The sequence below is a fragment of the Myripristis murdjan genome, chromosome 12 (genome assembly GCF_902150065.1).
Source record: "Myripristis murdjan chromosome 12, fMyrMur1.1, whole genome shotgun sequence".
Lineage (NCBI taxonomy): Eukaryota > Metazoa > Chordata > Actinopteri > Holocentriformes > Holocentridae > Myripristis > Myripristis murdjan.
This window is the reverse complement of record NC_043991.1, coordinates 7,733,952-7,758,595: the sequence shown is the minus strand read 5'-3', so window position 1 is coordinate 7,758,595 and position 24,644 is coordinate 7,733,952. Positions and strand designations below refer to the sequence as shown.

Genomic DNA, 24,644 nt, shown 5'->3' with positions numbered 1-24,644 from the left:
CAATTAAGTCGTGTGGGCTACAGTGAGGAGCAGGATTTTAACACAGATTGTCTGCTCTATGTGGAAAATGAAAAGTGCACAGTTAGAATTGGAATCGTTTTTTTTTTTTTTTTTAAAAAAAAGGCAAATATATTCGGCTGTGCTCAGCCTGCTGATTGAGAATAATGCTGAGTTGCAGCTACTTTGAGCATCGGCGGTCCTCTGCCGCCGTCGATTAGCATTGACAAAATAGTTGTTATCTTGCTTTTAACACTGTCAGTTAAAGTCAGTGGATATTTCAAGTCAAGTTTCAGTCTATTTGCTATTTGTCATTTCTTGTGGTGACATAGCCTATCATGATGTTAAGTGCATTTAGTAAGGAATAGCTAATAAAAACTTACAGTTGTGCTGTGAATAGGCCTATTTTCTTGTAAATTCTGAGCTGGTTTGCCACCTCCTGACTCTATGTAATTCAAATGAGTAGAAATGAACCTTCTGAAATGTGTGATAACTGTAGAGCATGGAGGGATTAGTGATCTGATCTAATTTACAAAGGATATGTACATGATGGTAGCCTACATTTCTCACCCTAAACAATCCTCTGTGTTGGGACACCTCCCTTGATGACTCAGTGATCCAGACTGAATTACTGGCACCTCTGAACATACTGATAGTATGACTGTGTCATTCTGTAAAACGGGAACAGGTTCATCGCCAGGTATTGGCCCAGGTAGTGGCTGTTTGGTGGTTGCTACAGTTTCGGCATGAGTCAAAAATATATCTGTATGTTTGTTCTGGGATAAGGAACCTGTTTGTTGGGCTGTCTTTGCACACACACACACACACACACACATACACACACATGTGTGACACTGTTGTTTGTTTCTTATAATGGTAACCCTTACGGTAAAGCTTGTGCACTGAGTCTGGGAAAGAAGGGGAACAGACGCTCAGTCACTGGATGAATGCAAACGTCTTGTGGCGGCATCAAAGACAGCTGATAGAGTTCCTGTTGTATTATCACTTATCTGGGAGTGATAGCATCTCTGGTGCAGCCACAGTCTGTCCCACTCACAGTTTTTTCGCCTGCAAAAGTCCCCAGTTCCCAAGTCTCGCTCTTTGGTTGCTATGCCCCCCGTCCAAGTGTCCCTCCAGCCTCCACCCCCCTCCTCAGCCCACGCTGGGGCAGACAATAAGGGGTACACAGGGGTATTTCAGCAGTGGCCAAGGCTCAGCATGGTGCATGCTCTTGTGAGAGATACACACATGCTGAGGTCACACACTCAGTAGTAACCAGGCAGGCTCTGGGTTAAGCATCAGGGAGCAGCGTGGAGGGGACCGTTGTCAGGGTCAAAACCGGGGCAGTACCGCAGGCCATGGGGCCCGATGACGGACCATGCAAGGCACCCTGCCTGGTCTTTGTCTCCGCAGAATGGGGCTCTTTGGCTAAATAAATGAGTAACTCTAAATGACTGTCTCCTTTTCTCATTCATGAGTCTAATCTAAACCCGACCCGGGCTATATAATGTAACAGAGTGCCGTGCTAAAGGTTGGGGCCCCTGACCCGCAGTAGAACCTAGCAGTATTCCATACAAGATCCTGGGCCCCGGCTCCCTGCTGGTTAATGTAACCATACTCAGCATTCGAACCCTGGGTCCCGCTGCGGTATAGTCCCAACTTCCAGATGAGCACCCCCCCCTGCCCCCTTCCCGCTCTGCATTTTTGACCAAAGTGAGGAAAAAAAGGCACCCAGTGCAGCAGTCCATACTCAACCATTCATGAAATCCCCCACAGGAGCTCTGGAATTGAAACGGGAAGTGGGTCGTGAAAAATGGAAATGCGATGACATTTTCACATGTTTTTCAATTGTGTCAAACACTTGTGGGTTGCGGGAGTCTTGTAATTTAGAGAAACGTGTGCTTCCATGTTTGCTATGGAGAAAAAAAAAGGAAAAAAATCTTGCTGTGTTGATGGTTGTCGTTGATTGGCCCAGATAGACAGAATCCTAAGCAGTGGAGCAGTGGGATTTATCTCTGAGGATGGTTCAGCCATGCCCCGAGTTAGAAATGCTTCCACAGTGACAGCAAGTAGCTGTAGTCGTATAAGCTGCTTAATTAATAGGAATGAAGCTACAGTGTCAGAGAGGCTTGTTGGAGAGACATGAAACTACTGAGGCACAATTGATATAATGACTCCTAGTTGATTGTTTGGCATGTGATTCCGCCTTTTGCAAAAGAGGAAAAAAAAAGAAAGAAAAGCCACGAATATGAATGTAATTTTTTTTAGTGTTAGTCAGTCATATTTAATTTGCGCAGGCTGCCCCTACTGTGCATAATAAAATGTTCCATCATTGGGTGAATTAAGACTTGACTGATTGAATTGTGGGCTAGACGTGGGTTACCGTGAGTTCACGTTTGTGTGTTGAATGGTGCATTTGTAAAAGAGAGAGTACTGTACACAGGGTTCAGCTGCAAGCTTGCAACTATTTATAAATTGAATTTTACAATTTGCATGCCATGCGAAGTTCTGGAGTTGTGGTCCAAAAAGCAAGAACAAACACAAAAAACGACAAAAAAAACAACACAAAATGAAATATTTGTTAAATGTGTAATGTATAGACCCAGAGTTATTTCACATATTTGTAGGTAATTTTAATGCTAATATGCTGCACCCAGTAACATGTCCTGCTCATATTGCCAAGGCTTATGAGCATACATAATATTGAACTCTGACAAAAAAAAAAAAAAAAAAAAACAACTTCCAGGCAAGAAATCAAAATCTAGAAAAAAGTGTAGAGTCGTGTAATGGAAAAAAAAAAAAAAAAAAACTGCAGGAACCCCGTGTTCATGTAAGAGAAATTAGTCACAGATGTTACTTCTCGGTGTCGCCGCCTGTGTCAGTCATCAATTGATGGAATAAAGTGTGTGCGCATTTAGTCCTGTACTAACAAGGAGCTATTAGAGAATTCCCTGCTCACCCTCTATTTAGCTGCTTCATTAAAACCCACCCGGGTCCATATGGTCTGCATGCAGGCGTTGCTGTGGCCCAAGGTGTTTATTTGTTGCTGATAGGTGGGATCAGCGGAGAATCAGGGCTGAGTTCCGTCCCTAATCTCCCAAGCTGTTTGTGTCCCCGACGCCATGGAAACCGATACCCCTCGTCATCAAAGAACCTCATTTGGTGGGACTAACGACCTGACAGCTGGGGAGAGAGGGATTCCTGCATTCTGCAAGAGCACTGTCACCCCAGGGGTTTCCTTTAATCCCTGATAATGCCCATCTAAAGCTTTCCACAACAGATGCAACATATTTCTGTATAAGACAATCAAAGTTTTTTTTAAGCCCTGCTTTCAGGTTTGGTAAGTGTGGTTACTAACTCACGATATCCCTTTGATGGTCAAAGCTGTCCTCTCTCTTTCAAAGCCAGTTTTTTTTTTTTGGCATGCATTATCATATTATACAGCAGGTCTGGCTAGAACAGTTCAGACAATACCGCCGAAACGGGATAAGGGCCTTGTGGTTGGTTTCTCTCTGCACCTCTTAGCTTCCTCGCCTTTACATTTGCGCACATCTTCTCTCTTAGTGGCCACGCAGAATGACCTCCGCTGTTTGCTTTTTCTACACTGCTCACTTTTTAATCTCCACTTAAGGAACAATACTCCATTTTTCAGTTTGGGGTGAGCTGATGTTGTGATAGTTTCCCAGTGGCATTGTAAGTTGCTCCGTTTGCATTGTTCCCAGTGTTTACCCTCGTTTTTCCCTCTCAGCCTTTTCCCCGGCTCCCTGCTGCTTGGTTCCGCTTGGATTAAAAACGGACACAAAAAGCAACCACGTCCAAATATTGACTGGGTCTCAGGACCGCAGCCCTCTCCCAGCCCTGGCCCAGACTGCCTGAAAGGCCGCTTTTGTTCCTCTCTTACTCAGCGGCCCATAGCCGGCTTTTAACTATGCATGCTCTTAGAGAGACAGACAGAGAGAAGGAGGAGAGGGGAGTGTACGAGAGAGGGAGAGAGAGAGAGAGAGAGAGAGAGAGAGGTGGATGTGGCGGGACCCTAGTGAGTGTGAGTATGTTACAGGAGGTGGGGCAGCGGCAGGGGAAGGGGCACAGTCACAGGGGGGAGAGAAGCTTCTGGATCAGACACCAGAGGCAAAGACAGGGAAACAGGGGCCTTGCCATGATGCTCCTGGCCAGCGATGCCTGAACCAGACATGTGACACTACTGAGAGACATCAGAGAGAGATGATTGATTTTGACTTTATGTGAGTGGGCTATAGGAAGTGGTAAGAAACTATTAATAAACTGGGGATAAGAGGTTACTCATTTGAGCAATATACTACATTTTATTACATTAATAAACTGAGGGTAAGAGGTGACTTATTTGAGATATATATTCCATTTTAGCACAAAGTGAAAAGCATTAAGTGTCACTGCAGCAAACATTTAAGTCAAGAGACCATTTTCAGTGCTCTGTATCACAGATAAGGAATCTCTCATCCTCAGTTTCAGCTGTGACCTGTGTACCTAAAAGACACACCCTTTATGTCAATTAAGCCATGAGTTTTATAGACTTAGTCCTTTTAGAGGGGGAAGTGGTCCTCCTGTGGAGGAGCCAGTCATTCCTAATGTTGTATGACTCTGCCTGCAGAGAAAAGGTGCCCTCGCCCTGCTTTTATGTTCAAACTAATAAGTCAAAGCCCTCAGGCTGCCACAGCCTGACTGACAGGAACTACAGATAACAGTCTCCAAATAAGTGTGGCTGCTTTGTTTATTTATATTTCAAATACATTTCCTTATTACTTTGCGGTAATTCTTTCAAGTCCAGACACAGTAAGATTTATAATTGTGGTTCAGATAACTGTGTTATGATTTGGTTACGTTTTCTTTTATGCCTCCATAAACTTTTATTTTTCATTTCAGTCACTTCTCAGATCACAGACAGTGTGAGTTTGGCATCCTCCATTTGATATGCACAACAGTCAATGGATTAGAGGGGACTCTTAAGGCCTAATCTCACTGCCTCACTTCACTGCACAGAGGTTCACTTTTCTGCCGTTTTAATCTTGGTGGGGCTTTTTTGTGTATGCTGTTTAAATGTGAGTGGTGAAATGGCATCCCCTGTGTCTTTGTAGGCACCGGTGAGGGTATTAGCAAAGAGGCTCTAAGGGGTTTAAGAGGTCAGCCCTCCCTTTGTGTGGAGACACAAAACACTTCCTGTGGGACCCTTCACCCCTCTCTGTTCTTCTCTCCAAAAGCCAGGCCTTGCCTGACCATTCACATTAATCAGCCTTAGCTCCTAATGACTGCAGTAAAGCTTCTGAAAACTGCTTCTAAAAGGTCCTAAAGAGCCACTAAGCCTCCTAACAGACTAGGCAAGGCTGCTGCTGTATGCTGTGCATCTCTGGAACGCACACACACTATCAAAGTTAGCAGAGAGCATGTTGTGAGCGGCTATCTGGGATTCCCTTTATATTTTGCACATAGGCAAAGATAATGAAACACGAATTTATACAGTTCGACAAGACCCACTGTGTAAATTGGAATCCGAGAAGAGAGCGAAAGTTTTTCAGAAAGCTCTACAGCTGCAAGGATATATTATGTGCTTTCCATTAAAGGAACGTTTTTCTGAGGCAGAGTGGAACTAAAGGATGTATTTGAACTGCATTCTTCAAATGAGTAGAGTAAATGTAAAGGATGAATCGACTCCACAGGATTTGGTGGGAGACAGAGAGGAAGTGAAAGCTGGAGTTGGAATCATCAAAAATGTGCTCTTGGTCCCTCGCTCATTTAATCACTGCAGCTGGAATGTGTCTGAATTCAAATTGTTTATCTAAAGGGTGACTAACCTACTTTTAGTGTTGATGATACTTAATACTGGTCTTTAGGTTAGAAGGCCATGGTCCTGACTTGGTAGCTGTAGTGCAGCTTGTTAAATCGACTGACATGGATAGGGCAGACATGGTTGTCTCTTTTGGTTTAATACAAGTGAAAGTAATGAGACATCTGGCACTGGAGTGCATTCTTAAGGAGTCTTAACTTGTTCCAACTGAAATGTAAATTGGCTAGAAAAGTATGCTTGATATAAAGCAACTGTGATCACACTGATAGCGGGGCCAAACCTCCAAGTAACTTCTCTGGAAATTTATTTGGGTCATTGTGGCTTTGGAGGTACAACAAAAAAATATTTACACCTCTTCATCAGGCAGTTCCTCCCCCTTTTTTTTCAGTGGTTGCTGACTTTAGGTTTTTTGCATGTCTTGGAAGAAATCGGACAACAAAAAAATTTGAGTGTGACTGCACTTCTTTCCCAGTTTTGTGAGTCATGTGTGATTCACGTCGCGTTTATGCGCACTGCGACGATGATGCCGCACATAAGCGGGCCGGTTTTGCTGCCTATCAGACTATCTGAAGCATCTTTGATAAAGAAAATATGCTTTTGTGGCAGACACCCCTGCTGTGTAAACGCCTTATTTGCCAGTGTTTAAATAAAATCTTATCTGATGGGAGCATTTTGGCATGAGGTTTTATCTCATGAAAGTTTTGCAATAGTGATTTTCATAGCATGTGGAGGCATGTATCAGTTAATTTCTGTGGAAAAAAAGTTTTTTTTGGCATACTTGGAATTTTCAGTCTCCTGTGGACAAATTAGGAAAAAGGGCACCGATAAAAACAGCTCTTTGGTTAACATGGGAACAAACAAGTGGTATTAGGACGTGTGTGTGTTGGATGAAGAGTTGTTTTTTTAAATGAACTTGGTGTGACTTTGTGGGACCTCTAGTGTGGCTGACTGGTCCGTAGAGACAGAAAGTGTTTCCTCCTGTTGGATTTGAGCACGCCGGGTGCTTAGGGACCCATGAAATATTAAAAAGCTGTTTGTGATCTCACGGTAAAGCTTGGACAGCAAACCTTCACACGCAACCAGGAAAAATCCAGGTCACGACTGCCATGACTTCAATACAGGGGTTGACATTATGTCAGGCTTTTTTTTTTTTTTTTTTTTTTTTTAACAAATCTCTTCCTGGCCTGTGTTTCTTTGGTGATGAATGACTGCGATTAAATAGTGTTTAGCATTTTATCATCGCACAACTTGAGAACGCACAGGGCCATTAATTGAAATCTCAGACTGCCAAGATTTGTACACTTTCCATAGACGTGGCTGACTCGCCTCCTCTTTCGCCTTTCTCTGTGGTGTGTGGCAGAGCGGGGAACAGAGGCAGCCATTTCCAAATTCGACTCCATTTTGTTTCAAGGCAAAAAAAAAAAAAAAAAAAAAAAAAGTAGGTTACGAATCTTGGGACGTTACTTAAGCATTCACCGATTTTTTTTTTTTCTGAACCTACAATGGCGATAGGCGAAATGATGAGCCGAATGAAGAAAGATTATCCTGCACATTTGTGGTTACTTAGTGTTAAAATCATTTACATGGTTAGTCCTCATGATCTTGACAGGCAGTTTGACCAAGGCTGGATTTTGGGGAGTGCAGTGGCAGCAGGAGTGGGGGCCATCCAAGCGAGGCAAAGCGCTTGTTTCTGTCTCCCGGCCCAAACTTACCTAGTAACACAGTGACCGCCGGGGCCAGCTGTGGCATGTTTGTGTCACAGCCATGTTGTGTTTTTGCCCAAACCCATCACCGTGTGTGCCATCACCGTTTGCCTCACATGGGCTGGTACTTTGGCGCTCATATCATTGGTAGCAGCAGCACAGTGGGAACTCACAGGCAGACGCTGCGAGTGCTCATGCTGATGATCCCCCTTTATGTCTTGGCTCCACCAGGGCCTTTAGTTATTCTAGTGCATAATTGATGGAGGAGTTAGAATAGCAGAAGTAATACGATGAGAGGGTGCAGCCAAGCGGAGTGAGGGATCGCGTGCGTGGGGCTGCAAACATTGCAGGGGACGAGAGGAGGGCATCTGGAGTAACAGGTCCCAGCGCAGAGTCAACACAGAATGTCACCATCCAGCCAATCGCAGCTCGCCTCTCCCCACCAATAAGACGTCTGCACTTCAGCAGAATACTACGCTCTCATGAATCAGACGAGAGACTCCTCAGTCATTAGTGCCTCTCCATAAGCAGGGCTCGGCTCTTGTCAGCTTTTTTTTCCCCCCCTTCTGAGTTTCAGCAGAATAGTTGTGGGTTGAGCGTTTCATGTGGAATGTGATGTATAAAGTGAAATAATTTCCATTTTACTGGTCATTTAAATTTGACTGAGTGGCAGGGGTTGTAAATAACCACAGTGGGTTTTGGCCCCACAAGGCTTTCTTTGCCAGCGTCTTTGTTCCTTTATCATGTAGTGCATTCTGAGGTTGGCTTCGCCGTATCAGCAACGACAGGGTGTATATCACACCTAGACAAGCTCCTACAAAGAGAGGCTAATGGTCAAACAACCCCGCATTGTCTGTTAAACAAAGAGACGAGGTCACAGATAATCTGTCCTGTCCCGCTTCAAAGACACTGACTCACTCTCATGCAAGAAAAGTGACAAAAGCAGAGTGAACAGACGGGTTTCCCTTCAGGCTCGCCCGGGATACCTGGGATCCCGTCCATGGATTTGTGGGCAGAGCCTGAAACCGCTGAGTTTCGCTGCGCTCGGAGTTGTGACGTGCACTTGAATTTGAGTGGTGTGCTTCTCTTGGTTCAGCTATCTCATATTTCTAGTCTTTTCTTGAACAATAAAATTAAATAAAATAAAAAATAAATAAAGAAGGAGGAGACAAAATGTATGTGCATTAATATGATGATGCTTGGAATGATGAAATATGTTAAAGACAGTGAAAATAAAAAAATTAAAAAAAAATTGCACAAAATGTTAAGACAATGAATCATTGCAAAAAATAAAGAAAAAAGAAAAAAACTAAATTATGCGCACATGAACTGAAAATTTCATATGTTTTCATTGTATTCAAGGAAATAAAACGGTTCGTTAGTTAATACTTTTGCCATCATCTTTATTTTAAAACAGTATTTCTTTATCATTTTTTGCATCAAATTAATATTCACATATATATATATATATATATATATATATATATATATGGTAATTTCACTTTAGTTTGGTCATTTTAAAATAGCATTACCAATAATTTCTTAGTATATATGACACATTAGTCATTTTATTGCACATTATATAGTGTGAACATAATTGCTGAATAAATCTTGAATAAAAAGGGTATAAACACGTTTCCCTGTTTTCTCCAGTTTCACCCCAGTGACAACCACTAACTCCATGACAGCTTCATATTGCGGTCGAATACTCCAGGTCAACAGCTAATGTGCTTTTGCTGTAATTTCATGGTGTTTCAAGGAAAAAAAAAAAGAAAAAGTGTTCTTTTAAATATGCACCAGCCAGCCTATGAAAACAGTAAGTTATGGTGAATATTTCCACCACCTGCACTGCAGACGCTACATGGTGCTCGATGTAAACTTGGCCCTGAAACAGACCTGTGCAGAGGAGCACTTAGAGGCCACTGGACCGGGACTGTGGCTATTAAGATCATAAAATCCCACTCATAAAGATGTTTTATTTGTTTCCTGAGTGTGCTGGCTGCTTAGGTTTCCATCGGAAGTCTTTATGGCACAGCGGTAATATTTCTGTCTCTGGATGGAGCTAGCCATTGAGTTACAGTGGAATACTGTTAAGTGGCAAAAGTTCAGTAATTTAATTATACTTTCTTTCTGCTACTTCACTGTTGTCTACAATGTTAAAATGGAAAATACATTTTGCGTTGTGTAATTTTATTTCAAAGCGATAATTATAATTCTGCATCGCAGGAGCCATAAATTTCAGTGTAAAATAGAAGCAATTTCACTGTTTAGTAGATGTTACTTATTTCGATGAATAATGTTTTCTAAATGTCAAGTACTTCATCAATGTAATCACATTACTTACATCTACATATGTCACTCTCTCTTTGTGTATAGATAGATAAATATTTTCTATAGATATTTTAGTTTTTATACTATTATTATTCATAGTCATTCATAGTACCTCAAACCTAATAGTCCTTCATTTATGAAAATACTTAGTAGGCATTTTTTTCCCTTTTAATATAATTAGCGATCAAGAAATTTACATTTGTAAATTTGTGCATTTATGGTTTGAATAAAAAATATACAAAACTCAAAAATATGGGATCTATTCATTAGAAAATATAGTGTATGTAAATAAACATTTAGGTTGATATGTGATCTTGCAAAATTTTGTTTGTAATTTCCATGATATTGTGTTATTTTATGGCTTCACTCATTTTAATTTAGGGTGAATTAAAACATTTGATATTGTGTTGTATTACACAGAACTGAGTATTTAACGATCAAGCAGAAAAAAAAAAATGGATTACGGTGAGCTAATTGGCTTACATCCTTCGGACAAGTTGTGTTTGAGTCTTTAAAATTAGTCTGATATTAAAGCTTGTGAGCGGTGCTTCATAATTTGCCACTAAAATTCCCGAAAATCGCTATGAGAAAAGGTGAGTCGGCGTTGCAAGGGTTGAACCGCTGCAGAGACCCAATCATGTGTTGCTGGCGCTGGAATCCACCTCTGTCAGCTTTCCTCAGTTTCGCTTATTTGAACATTTGTGATTATAGGATGAAAAAAGGAAAAGGAATTGATCGAAGAAAAAAAAAAAATGGCTGGTGTGCAGGCGCTGAAGTCCTGTGACTGCTCCTTTGGGTCACATGGTTCACCCAGAAGTAGTGCTAGTGAGGTCTAGACACGCGATACACAGGGGGGTTAGAGAAACACGCCGGCTAAGACGTCACACACATTTACCATCCACCAAGCCACTCCTGAATGGCGGAGGCAGGCCCTTTCTAAATTTTGCCCAGCAACCCAGCAGCGTAGTGGGAGATATGGTGCTATGGTGCACTGGCATCTAATGACCATTTTGTGACATGCTTTTTATTTTCCAGTCAGAAGCCACGTTTTCTTATGGTTTCACAGTAAATCAGTGAGATACAGCCCGATGCATGACTGTAAACTTTGCTTGCAGGTGGTTGAAAATGATTTTGTTTGATATCACAGAGTGGAGTTTGAGTCGCTGGAGCAGCCGCTGCTGGCTGAGGCCGCACAGGTCTTCTGCGTTTGGTTTCACCACTGCCTTTGTCGCTTGGATCCCAAAGTATTCAGAATCACAAATCCTCCACACTGTACTGCAGTGGATAAGAAGTATGCAAATCTGTGCCGTGCACAAAGAGAAACAGGGCCGTGCTCAGTCACAAACTCACCAATCAGGGTTAACCCGTAACCTGCGGCAGCCAATGAGCCACGAAGCAGCTGTGTTTTCATTGGCTGCCAAGCGCAGATAACCAAAACTGTACCAGATACACCAGGGTAGAAATAACCCAGTATTCTATATCTGCACCCATTGCCTGAAGGGAGCAGCTTTTAATGCACCGCTGAATTCATGTTGCACGGCAGCACCAGCTCGCTATTTGGGGAAATAAACTTTGAAAAGCCAGCAACCATCTGCTTGAATCAATGGGCTATCTGTTTTTTTTTTCCCTATCCATTATGGCAAGGGCATTGACAAACACACATGGACACATACGGGCAAATACACTTGCGCAGAAACACACACACAGACACACAGATGCAGCATCTGCCACAGTCCAAATGTTAGAAGGTTATAGAGAACTAAGCTTGCTCGCTCGCTTTTGCGCCTCCTCACTTTCTCCTTATCTCTCCCAGTGTCTCTCACTAGCCTCCCTTTCTTTGCCTTGCCTTCCCCTTCCTCCCTCCCTCCCTCCCCCTCTTCTTCCCTTTCTTCTCTCCCTGGTGTCCACACGTCTGTCATGTAGCTGCTGACTCCCACTCCTGGTCTGATATCAGATATGGGAAGGGCGAGTGAGGCTTCTCAGACTTCACAGCCTCCTGTACTTCCCCCCACTGCCATTTCCATTTCCATTTCCATTTCCATTCTCCGCCGCTCAGCTGAGTCCCCAGCCCTTTTCCAGCTCGAGCTCCCTCCTGATGTCACTTCCTCCTCTGGCTCTGACCCTCTCTGCCACCCTGCACGCTCTCTTTTTTTGTCCTTTATTGCTTCGTGGGTGGGTGTGTGTACGCTTTAGCAGCTAGACCGTTCCTAAAAAGCCGATGAACAGTCATGGGAAGCTCTGCCAGGGTGCAATATCCAGTGTTTGCTCTTGTCATTTGGCGTTGCGTCGTGAACCTATAAAGAATAGATGCAGATGCTGTTCAGATGATTGTGAAAATGCTGGGTGATATTAATTTGGAGCTGCTCTGGGGGTCCAGGCAGACAGTCTCATTTAATCTGCTGTGGAAAATGAGTCTGCAGACTTTGAGGAGACGGAGAGATTGCACAGACACACACACACACACACACAATGATCTATGTGCATGATACACACATGCATGCATCCAACCACACACCCAGACACCCTCGCAGCACGTTTATGTTTTCACACTCGGAGGCAAACGCAGCACAGACACTGACTTGTGCGCAGGGTGTCATGTGTTTGTCCTGTAAATCAGTTGTTTGATCATAATTTGATTAATCAGCCTGGAGAGCTTTGAATGAAGTTATAGCTTTTCATGTCACGACAAGCGCAGGGTAATCCGTCTGGCCTTTACCAAGCGCATTATAGTCGCGAGTAGAGGCACAGAATGAGGCGACGTGCTAGACAGAGAGTCTGACTCATAATTGGAAAGTCAAAGGTTTTAGTCCCAATTGTAGCTTGAGCAAAACATTAAAATCCCTACTCGCACTGATGGAATATTCACGTGTATGTGCATCTCAGAAGAATACACTGCAACAAGTCCAAATCTTACCAAGAATATTTGTCTTATTTCGAGTCAAAATGTCTTATTTCTAGTCAAAATATCTCATTACACTTAAAATAAGACATGATCGCCTCAGAAATAACTTGTTTTCAGACGATTTTCACCTGTTTCAAGCTAATTTTCACTTAAAACAAGTTATTTCTGAGGTGATCAAGTCTTATTTTAAGTGTAATGAGATATTTTGACTAGAAATAAGACATTTTGACTTGAAATAAGACAAATAATCTTAAATAAGAAACAAATTTTGCCAATGAAACAAGCTAATTTTCACTTGTTTTAAGTGAATTTTCACTTGAAACAAGTTATTTCTGAGGCGATCATGTCTTATTTTAAGTGTAATGAGATATTTTGACTAGAAATAAGACATTTTTACTTGAAATAAGACAATCTTGGTAAGATTTGGAGTTTTTGCAGTGTATCCTCTTTTTTTTTTTTTTTTTTTTTTTTTTTTTTAGCAATAGCTACCATTATATTGATCAGTTGGTGCCTTGCTTAAAGGCACCTGTAAGGTTTTTGCTGAGGCAGGTGAAAGCGTCTCTCAGCCACTTCACCCCTCCGCCATATCTCCCGCCATTCCAGCGAAGCCTCCAATCACGAGCTCGCTTCTCAAGCCTTCAAGGTGCTGTTGTCACTCAGGTGCCCTGCAGGCGTCTCAGGTTCCCTCACACAAGCCAGGGACACCAGAGCCGCCACCCTGAAAGTTTTGCAGCTCAGCCCCTGCGACGCTGTCAGTGCCTGCGTTGAGCCGCACATCGCTCCTCGTGGCTTCCCCTAAACTCTGACCGCTCCGCTGAAATGTGTACATGCATCATTCATTCCAGAAGGGGGATATATGAGGAAACAGTTTCCTAGTAACCCTATAGGTAATAAGGCGACTGAAACGCTCTGAGATGCATAAAAATTAGCCGTTCGCGGCGCGCCCCCCCCCCCGGCCACGCCGTTCCCTCCCCGCAAATGTTTCTCCTACTGCCCTTTTGTTCCGCTCCAGAATGGAGTTGACGCGTGTGAAACCGAACGTGATACCAGGGGCCCGAGGGTTCATTATTTGCCGCTGTTCTCACGGGGTGAGTGAAAAATCACTCCTTTGTGCGTAGGAAGAAAGAGCCTTCCTCTGACCTCATGGTTGTGTGGTGTAATGTCAAAAGGCCCCGAGGTTTGTGTGGTGTAGCCACACCCACCCTGTTGTGGAGCCGTGGAACCAGACGAAGGTCCCCGGTCCCTGAGAGAGAGGGAGAGAGAGGGAGAGAGAGAGAGAGAAAGAGAAAGAGAGAGAGAGGCTCTTGTAAACAAATGTTTGGATCCTGGGCTGTATACCTCACTAATTGGACCTTGGCTGCTTAAAGGATCTTTTTTTTTTTTTTTTTTTTTTTCTTAGAATTCAAATCGTGTGTTTTCTGCATTCCCTGTGTACTGCGCAGTGCAGACCACACTCGCTCTCTCCAATTAGGCCCCTTTTTCTCTCTTGGACGGGAGACACGGTAAAGAATTCTTCCGTGGTGTGATCTCTCTGATGCTGTGCTGTGCAGCGTCAGGAAAGCCTTGACGTCGCTTTTCCCCCCGATATCGGCTCAGTTAAGGCGTCTCTCCCGCCTGTCACGCCTCAAACGCATCTCTGTGTTCATCAAAGCGGCTGCACACAGTCGTTTCTCCGGTCGCGGACGCTTTCCTGGATGTCGGGAGCTTTTCCAAAAAAAAAAAAAAACTCAAATTTGAGAGCTAACAGATGACATAATGGCCCAGAGGAGGCTGCTGTCTTTCAGGTGTTAATTGAATCTGTGTGTGGTATGTGTGCGTGTGTGTGAGTTTCTGTGGCAAAGAAATTCATTTGTAAATACGCAATCTGTCTGCTAAATCCCTCAGCACATTCCTCCGCCGCCGACGAGTCCAAAGTCAAACGCGTATCACACACAGCAACGCAGATTTCAGAGCAAATAATGGTAACTGGCAAAAGTAAATGGCAACTTTAATCATAATTATTACACCACTCAACCGAACCCACGCTCCCAGAGGGCTGGACTTGGATGGCGTTTCGACATTCAGTCTTTTCCTCCCTCTTCCTTCCATCTCCTCTCCGCAGATACGACAGCGCTGTCTTGTTAGCCAGGAATGTGGAAACAGCACTTTTCTAAACTAAACCTTCATGGGAAAAAGTTGCTTCTTCTGTGGAGGAGGAACTGTTAATGGATTAAGTGGCTGCTGTTTCCCACTGAGGGGCCAAAGCCTCGTACCCCGCTCATTCAAGCTGGACCCGCTCCATCTGCGTGGAGGCTAATAGGCATGGCTAGCGTAGCTCAGCTTTAGACCCTGTTCCTCCGCCATAAACTTGGCTTTCCTGCCCCTCTTCACCCCATTCATGTCAGCGGGTCTGGCATTCTTGTTGGGCTTTTTAAGTGTGTTCACTTTGGACGGCGATGAAAGGAGTCGGGGGAACACGGGATCTTAAATCACTTAATGAGGGGAGACAGGCAATGCTTTTGTCCAACTTGTTCTGGAGCTGTGTCCAGCCAAAGGCCTCTAACGGGCTCTGACACCTCGCTTTGCTGCACCGCAGACCCTGTGTGTGTGTGTGTGTATGCGAATGTGTGTGTGTTTGTGCATCGCCAGCAATGCCACAGCCTCCCTGGCTTCAGCGTTCTTCCATTTTTTTTTTTTTTGTTACACATCTCAGCATTTATTTGAATTTCCTCACCACACTGGCATGTTTATTTGGTCTCGGCATATTTCACGTTTTCAGAGCAGCAGTGGTCAGTGTGCCACTTATTTGTGTGTGTGGTGAGCAGGAGGGGGAGGAGGAGGAGGGAGGAGGAAGCCGCACGATGTGTCAGGCTGCAGCGCTGAGGTCAGGGTCGCTCCCTGCGGACGTTTGGCCTTGGCCTGCAGTTAACAGGCGCTGAGCAAACCGGGACATGAAGGGCAGAGCCTCTGTAGAATAAAGCAGAATAAATAAAGCGGTACCAGCCGTATTTCTTACATTTCTGTCACTGCTGTTTCTCCGCGCAGCACGAAAAGCTTTACTCTTGACAAATCGGTTGTTATTTTTTTTCCCTCGTTTGGGATAAAACACCGTTTTTATTCCTTTTCCACACAACATCATTATGCTAAGCACACTACAAACATCACATTTCTTGTGTTGAAACGTAACACAAATATCTGCTCGCCCAAACTGAACACACTTTTTAGGAGTGTAGCGCTTTCCCAGGAGCCTGGCTAAACTTACAGAGCCTGCTCTCATATTAAAGTGACATTCTGCGAAACATTATATGGGAAACATGTGACTGAAATAGGTAGGAGTGTTATATTGAAATAGCACAGTGAAAAATATCGTTAGGTAGCCCAGTAGATGGATTTATACACTTAGCAGAAGTTTTTTTTTTTTGTATTATCCATGACCCAATGTGCACGCTGACCTCAACCAAATTGTTTTAGTTGCCAAAACCCAAACGTAACCTCAGTGAAATTGTAGTTGGCTCATGTTAAAAGCCAGTGGAGGCAGTGGATGTTGCACCTCTGCTGTGGTTGTGCTGCATCTGGGTCACAAATGCAATGTGTGTCTCCACCATGGCTTCTGCAGAGCGCTGACAGCCAGACATGAGCTCTTTTTTTTTTGTTATGTACATTAATTATTTCTCCCTTCTCACATATTTTTTTTGCCTAATTCAGTGTCATCAATTAGGAAAGTGAACTGCTGGCACAATAAAAAGGTGGTTTTATGTTTATATTTTCATTCAGAGGCATAGAGCTGACAAGACGCATAAACGGCTGCAGAGAAACGTACAGTAACTCAGGCTATAATATGGCCTAAAACAGTGAAAAGTCACTATTGGGACTATTGCGTGTCTGTGTATTCTGTAGTGAGTTACGATATTAATTTTGTGGGTTTGTTTTATCGTCCACATGCACCCACAATTCATATTAGTGTATATCTGCTTCTCATAGATGTAAGCATTTCTGGCCGCAATGAATTCCTAGCATTCATTCACTGTTCTCATTTGGGAAAGTGCGATTTTGGCACAATAAGTAAACAGATCGTTGTTATTTTTTTTTTTTGTATATGGTATATATCGATACACCCGCGAGTCAAGATGGTGTGTTTTCAAAAGAATGACATAGGAGAAAGTGATCCCATGTGGCTTTCGTGCCACATCTGCATCCAGTGGACACTTCAGCAGCGGGCACCATGGCGGTGTGTTTGCTCCGCCACACACACACATATACACACACACACACCTCGGTGCCAGATCTAAACGGCCTTAACTGTAACTTTAACCTAAGTTGTTTTAGCGCTGGGATGCATTATGCGGCCGGCCCTATGCAGGCATCGTGCAAATCGATGGTGCGTTTAACTTTTTTTAAGATATCATATGAATGTTGCATGAGAACCAATTGAGTTATTACATTTTGGATTTTAAAAAGTGTGAGCTCGCCTTTTACGCAGGAGGTAATTGAATGTAGCCATGCATTGTGTGATTCATCATGAGGATATGTTCCAGCTGTGTTAATAACCGCATCACTGACTGCGCTCATATTCACAATATCCTTCTGCTGTTGGCTGCACTTTTGCAGGTTAAGCTGCTTAATACTGAAACCTCGATAATAGCTTTCTATGAACAGAAGTCACATAATATAGCTGTCCACCTTTAGTTTCCTTCATATAAAAAAATAAATAAATAAATAAATAAAAAAATAAAAACAGTGGTGCAGCTGCCAGCCCCGCTCCATCTGTCTGACTGTAATTACCTCTTATGCAGGTGAGAAAATCAGTGATCCAAACAGGAATCAAAATAGTAAGTTCTGCTCGCCGTTATGTCATTTGTTGACATCAAAACATACCCACACACTGCGCACGTCTGAGTTTGCGCACACCGACCATGAAAAGGAGTAAAATCTTTCCGTGTCACGGCAGCTTGTTTAACCCTATAAAGCCATTTGTGTCATACATGATACACATTATCAATTCCGTTTTTCGTTTTCAGTTTAATCAATACTGGACCGAAAATACTGTTGTATACCTTTGAACACTTCCCCTGTTCACCCTGGACCATACCATTGGCACTTCAAGTACATATCATATATCATACACCAGAAAGGTCGTGTAATAACATATTATTATTATTATTATTATTATTATTATTTTGTATATTTTGTTATAGGACTAAATAAAGGGTTCAATTAAAAAAAAAAAAAGGAATTTTCTGCCAATTCTTTCATAGTTCAGGCTTTATCGGGTTAATATGGGTGAAAGTCTTTTTTTTTTTTTTTTTTTTTTTTTTTAACAGGGCTCTTGTAAACCGAACGGATGCAGTTATTCTAATTGAGTTATGATGTTTACATCAAAAACAAGGCCACTTGAGCGCCCGTGCTGTAGCCAAGATGGGAATTTTCCGTGTGTGTGTGTGTGTGTGTGTGTATACTTGTGTTGCTCATGATCAGAGTTGAAAGGAACCCTCTCGAGTGTTATTGCTTTATGGGAGACGCCGGGCCAAAGTGTCGCAGGATTGCTGTGATTAGGATCGAGGCGGCCTGAGTGGTCGGAGGTTTGCATTGTAGTCGGGGGCGGGGGGGCGGGGGGGGGAGGCCTCCACCCCTTGTGAGATTGCCAGCCAGTCATCTGCAGCCAGGAAATCCCCTCTCTCTCTCTCTCCACCGGCTTCCTCCGTCTTCACACCAGCCGCTGGCTCTCTCATCCACTTTCTCGCTCCCCCCCCCCCCTCCCCTTTGCTCTTTCGCCTCGCCTTCAGCCACGAGAAGTGCAGCTCTCCCTCTTCACCGCTCGCTGCCCGTCTCCTGCTCCCAAGCTAGTTGAGTCACTTTCTTTCCCCCCCTCCCCTCACTCTTCCTCTCTCTCTCTCTCTCTCTCTCGTTCACTCTGCACATCGCTCACTCTTCGCCCGCTCGCTGCAGCTCTTTCACTCTCCCGCATTCCTCTCCCTAACCCATTCTTCCTCTTTCCTCTGACATTTCTGCCAGTGGTGCGTATTAGCACCAGGGTGGCTGTTCATATTTGACACTTGTGCTGGATTTTTATCTTTCTCTCTCTCTGTCTCTTTCTCTCTGTCTGTCTCTCACTGTCTACCACTATGTCTCTCTTGTTCTCTCTTTTCACTCACCTCTCTCTCACACACACACACATGCACACACACACACACACACACGCTCACATATGCTGGCACACACACTCACACAGACTCACAGATGAAGTGTAAATGTGCACATCTCGGGTTGTGTAATTGGCAGGGTACACTTTCAGTTACAGTACACCCTTCAGTTTTTTTTTTTTTTTTTTTTTTTTTTTTCCAGCAGCCTGTCTCTGAGTCGATGTGTAAATGGGTTTCCTGGTGAGTTGCGGCTCGTCGTCATCAGGACACTGGAACCAGGGCGCGGTTTTTATAAAGTCCACTGTGGGCACCCTGGCACCAGGCAGATGGGGGCAGAGCTGGCATGGGATGACATGAACCATTAACATATCAGCTGTAAACAGTCGCCACTGCAAAGCTGCCCTGTGTGTGTGTGTGTGTGTGTGTACTTGATGGTGTTTGTGTATTGACGTTGCCCTCTAAAAAAGCCTGGTTTTACACAGCGTTCCCTGTGTAGCTTCACCCCCGCAGTAAATGTCGCTCTCGCCTGTTAGATTTCGCCCTCCTTCCTCGCTGGCTCGGATCCGGCTCCATTCCCTGTCCCCCAGAACGAGTTTAAGACCTGAGGTGGAATGCCATGCAGTTCTCATGGTAAATCACTTTTACATTTTTGGATCTTTCGCTGATGCTCTTGTCCACGGTGACAATACGATGAGCGCTACCTTCGAGAAATCTGAAACGCTGAACACTAATCGGACCGGGCAAGAGCAGTTGAGTTTTTTGATTACCCGAAATGGAGGTTAAGTTTGACTTTCACATCTTTTTAGAATGGATAACACACGGTAATATGTGAAATTAGTTATTAACTTTGCTTAAATCAAAAGCAAATTATTGCCCGGGCACCCCGGTGGTTCACAGTAATAAGGCTAAGCCACAGCGGCCGATACAGAGTACGATCTGATACATGGGCGCAAATTTAGGGGTCTATCTATCTATAAAAGATAGATAGATATTTATAAAGTTTGTAATAGATATTTATCCGCCCAATGAGCGCTGGGATAGGCTCCAGCAACCCCCCGTGACCCTTGTGAGGATAAGCCATTTGGAAAATGAATGAATGAATGAATGAATAATAGATATTTATAAAAATAAGATTTTCCTAGTAAACTGATGCATAAAAAGAATGCAGGAAATTAAGATGCTCAGAATTTCCAGGAGGAGGACCCCCTGACCCCCCACTAAATGTGTCCCCCCCAATGTCTAAGGGAAATTTGCACCGTTGATCTGATCCATGACTTTCACTGAACAGTGTAGGCTTGGGCTGTTAGCATGAACTCATACAAAATACAAACAAAATAACTCATATAAATCCTTCTTTTTTCCAGAATTTGAGAAATACAGTCACCCCTGTGCCCAAAATTTAAAAAAAAAAAAAATTGTTTCATGTAGTCTTGGGTAAAATCTGTGATACCACCACCAGAATATCTGTTGGAGGTGCATTCATATGTAGCGCTGTCATCTTGGGTAGAAACACACGAGCCAGTGAGGCCCTGAAAGCTGGCGTCAGTGATGGAGAGGCCATTTCTGCCGCACTGCTGCACTAAATGAGATGGATCTTTACTTAAAGCAAGAATTATATCCACCCCACCCAACCCGCTGTCCCCTTTAGTGATGACGGAGAAACCAAACGCACTCCCAGAGAGTCGGTCAAAGTGTTTCCCACCACAGGGCAACACGAGAATTTGGTACCGAAATTTAGTACCGAGTAAATTTCAGTACCTGAGGAGTAAGCCTCATCGGTGTCAGTGAGCCAGTAAGCATGCAGAATGCTTGTATCAAGAGCTAATAATGCTAGTGATTGGCTTTTTAACATTGCACGTCATAGATGCATGCAGGAAAAACACTTGCTTACACCCAGAGACGCTATAAAATTGATTTGATAGTGTATTGTTATTGGAAAAAAAGTATTGTTCAAAGTCAAGGTATTAAGCCCTAGCCTACATTAAAAAAACAAAACAAAACCATAAAAAAACATTCGATTTCACTCCAAAATTCATGTCACTAACTGTTTTGTGGGGGAAAAATTCAACCAAACAAAGAAAAAACAAACCACCACTAAACATCAACAGAAGCAGCTGACGCTAAGAGGCGCATGAGAACATCGCTGCGCTCAGATAAATATGGATTTGTCTTTGTAAAAGCCACCCGAAGAATGAACATTGTGTGGCGTTTGGTTCGCCACCGCTTTGCATGGGGGTTTGAATGGAGGGCTCGATGGCCCAGGAAGCCATGAGAAACCCGCGACATGAAAGGCGTCGTCTTTACACCAAGGAAATTCTCGTGACACCTAATCACAAAAAGAGAGGAGGGAAAAAAAATTCACCCGGAGCCCACAGCAATCTCCGCGGGTTATCTTGAGGGAGCGTGACCTTTGTGACATTGATAGGATTGTGCACAAAAAGGGTGCTTTGCTTTTGCACACACACATACACACACAGAGAGACACACACAGCCATGCATGCACACACAGTATACACACACTCTCACAAACTTTCTTTCATTAGCTGGCTCCGGGATGTGCATGTGTGGTGCCAGGCGTTGAGGCGGAGAGGGTGATGGATGACGGGTTGCCCTCTGTCTCGGTTCTGCTCGGTTCCCCTTAATGGACCTTTAAGAGAGAGAGGAGTGAAATTGATGGGAAAACTAACTCCAAAAATAAAACGAAGGCCGCCCCGGCTCTCAGCGCTGGCTCACCCAACCACACGACGCCTTATCAACACCCAATATTTTACACACAATAAAACCTCCCATAAAAAATGTGTTTCTCTTTACCTCGAGAATTGGGGAGGTGGTCAGAGAGCCGGGAAGTCAAACTCAGGCGGGCGAACGCTTGGACGAAAACCAGCGTCTCGAGTGTCTTTCTTTCTTTTCCTCTCACACTCCTCCTTCTTCTTCTTCTTCATCATCTGACATGCCTTTCTCATGTCAGGCCAGACATGTCATTCACCTCAGCCGTTGGTCTGGCGCAGCTGATAACCCAGGAAGCTTAACGCCGACCAGGCAGCCTTTGAGGCCGTCAGGTATTTTCCATTGACAGTAAATGAAATAAACAGTTGCGTCTCTATTTTTGGGGGAGGTGTAAGGCCAGACGGATGAGGTGTTTAAATAAGTAGAGCTGCGGGGCTGAAGGCTCAACGTATCGGGGCTCTGTGATGAGTCAGTCGGGGAGCTGGTCTATACCTGGACTCTCCAACAGGGAGAGAGAGGGAGAGAGGGCAAGAAAACGGTGAGAGGGAGGGGACAGGAGAATGAAAGATGGGGGGAAAAAGAGATGGAAGAAGACGGCAAACAGGAAGGGGGGGAGGGGAAACAGGAATAGAATAAGCAGAAGAGGAGAGAGAGAGAGGAACGAAGAGAAAGGGGGGAGGAATGGAGAGGAAGAGGATAAGAGAAGGCAGACTGAGCAGCAGGAGGTGTTAATTTAGGGGTGATTTTCATGTTTTTAGGCCACTTAATTTGAGACTTTACCGCCTCAGCCAGTTTAGCAACCCTCGGGTTTAGGTAAATGTTTCAAAACTGATTTGACGAATTGGAAACTGTGCAGCCATCAAGCTAAAAAACACGACTGTTTTCTCAGTTTCTGAAAAGTTGACATGTTGGAGACGAGTGGTTTCATTGGACAGTGACGATATGTCACTGACATCCTGCTCGCTGGATAACATTACATTACAGTAGGCCTGTATTTTGGAACAGCACATCATAACCCATAAGCTTTCCATTTGAAGGCAAAACCAGGTAACTAACTCTTTAATTAAGGCTTTACTGATGTTTCTCTAGCTACCTAACATTAGACCAGCAAGCCCTAGAAATATGGCTCTGTTTGAGGGTTGCCAGGTCTGTGAGACAAAAGCAGCCAAACAGCAACTCAAAACCCGCCCAACCTGGTATAAAAATGGCCCAAAAATCAGCACAATACCAGAACTCAAAATATGCCCATAAAAATCCATATATGTTGCTTTTAAAGTCCAACAGCATTGCTATAATTGCAAAATGCACTATATCTATAAAACAACACCATAAACATTAAAGGCAATTTCCCGAAACAGTTCTTTCACCTATTTAATTCACAGTATATCAGAACTTAAACTATAATATGGGATACCTTACTTCAGCTGAGTGGTGCTGATGATGTGATTGGTCATGTGCTGAGTGGCCTCACACAGCATTGGCATATTATTTGTCTGTGGAGCAGGTGACATATGTGGATAGTTTATATGCTGATCTGGCCCGGAGTCAGTTTGACAGGATTTGTGCATAAACATTGGTCATTCAAAATATGAATCTTTATTCATGTCTGCCCAAGCCCAACCCGCGGACAAAATTTGTTACCCGCGGCAACACTTAAAAAGTAGCCCAATTTGGCGGAAAAAACGCGGACTTGGCAACCCGGCTCTGTTCTATACTGGTTTCTAATATAGACCTATGGACATATATGTTCCTATACCAGAGAAATGTTGTTATATATGTTACATATTGCTATTGTCCAACCCAAACCTTGTATCTCCATAGCACCAACTTTTCAGAAACTAAGGAAAACAGTCTCGTCTCTATGCTGATGACTCTCCATTTTTAATTTCATATAATTAGTGTTGTTAATGTTTTATAACCCTTTATACAGTGTTCAAAACCCATCGAGGTGCATGTTAATACTCAAATTAAGCTAAAACATGAGAATCACCAAAAACGGGAGAAACAAGGTTTTCAATTAACAGCAACTAAGTCGTATATTGTGGATGGTGACATGTAGCCCGTGTATGCTGAACATATGTGTAACTTGCATTTGTGTATATATGAAAACAACACAGCTGTTACATCATCAGATATGTCCACCTACACCTGCTCAACATGTGTATGTGATAGTTAAGAAGATTGTTGTGTTTGTAATCTTAGACATATGTATGTGAAAATGTGCCAAAAGAGATTTAATTTGGCCATATATGCCATATATTTAAATCCCCTATATGTACATATAGAGGAGCATGTTTTAAATGAGGTATTACATGCCTGTTTGAAATCACTGTTGATTTCTCTGCTTCCGATTTTCTCAGAAGTGAATTTGGTGGCGGTTTTAGTATGAAACTTATCTGCTTAGTGCTAAAAGTCCTTCTCAGGTGGAGGAGGAAATAGAATGAGAGGATGGAGAGGAGCAGAGGGAGAGCAGCACCTCGAGAGAGCAGCGGAGCAGTAAAGCAATATGTCAGTCCGCACAAATCTCTATACATAATACATATCTCCTTTGCTCCCTCTCTTAACCTCATCTCTCCGTCTCAAGCTGCGTCTGCATTTTGACTGGAGCCCACTGAGTCACTCTCAGCGGAAAGAACCCGGGTCCCCGCCATGTGTGCCAAATCAGGGCCCAATCTCCCGTCCGTCTGCTGCCTCGCCCATACTGTTCAGTCAGTGTGTGTGTGAGAGACAGAGATAATCGGAATCTGATGTGTGTTTGTTGATATTCGTCGCGGTCCTTAGTCACCACCTGTGGCGAATAATTTCGACACAACAAAAATCAGCCCGATTTTAGTCACCTGCCCGCATGCCTGTGTGGTTTTTTTTTTTTTTTTTTTTTTTTTTGTGTGTGTGTGCGTCTGTTTGCACGTTTGCACATGTGCGTGGATGTGTTTGTAATGAAACAGTGTGTGTTTATCACAATCATCAGCCTCCGGTTAAGAGATAGAGGACAAACAGCCGGCAGGGTATCACTCAACACTCACAGCCGGATGCTGTCTCCTGTGCAC

At 43.6% G+C, this 24,644-nt stretch overlaps 1 protein-coding gene across 2 annotated transcripts in view; it reads left to right on the top strand.

Annotated features, from left to right (window-relative positions):
- Window positions 1-24,644, top strand: part of LOC115369126 (ephrin-A5-like) — a 73,083-nt gene that overhangs the window by 1,572 nt on the left and 46,867 nt on the right. The window lies entirely within an intron of this gene.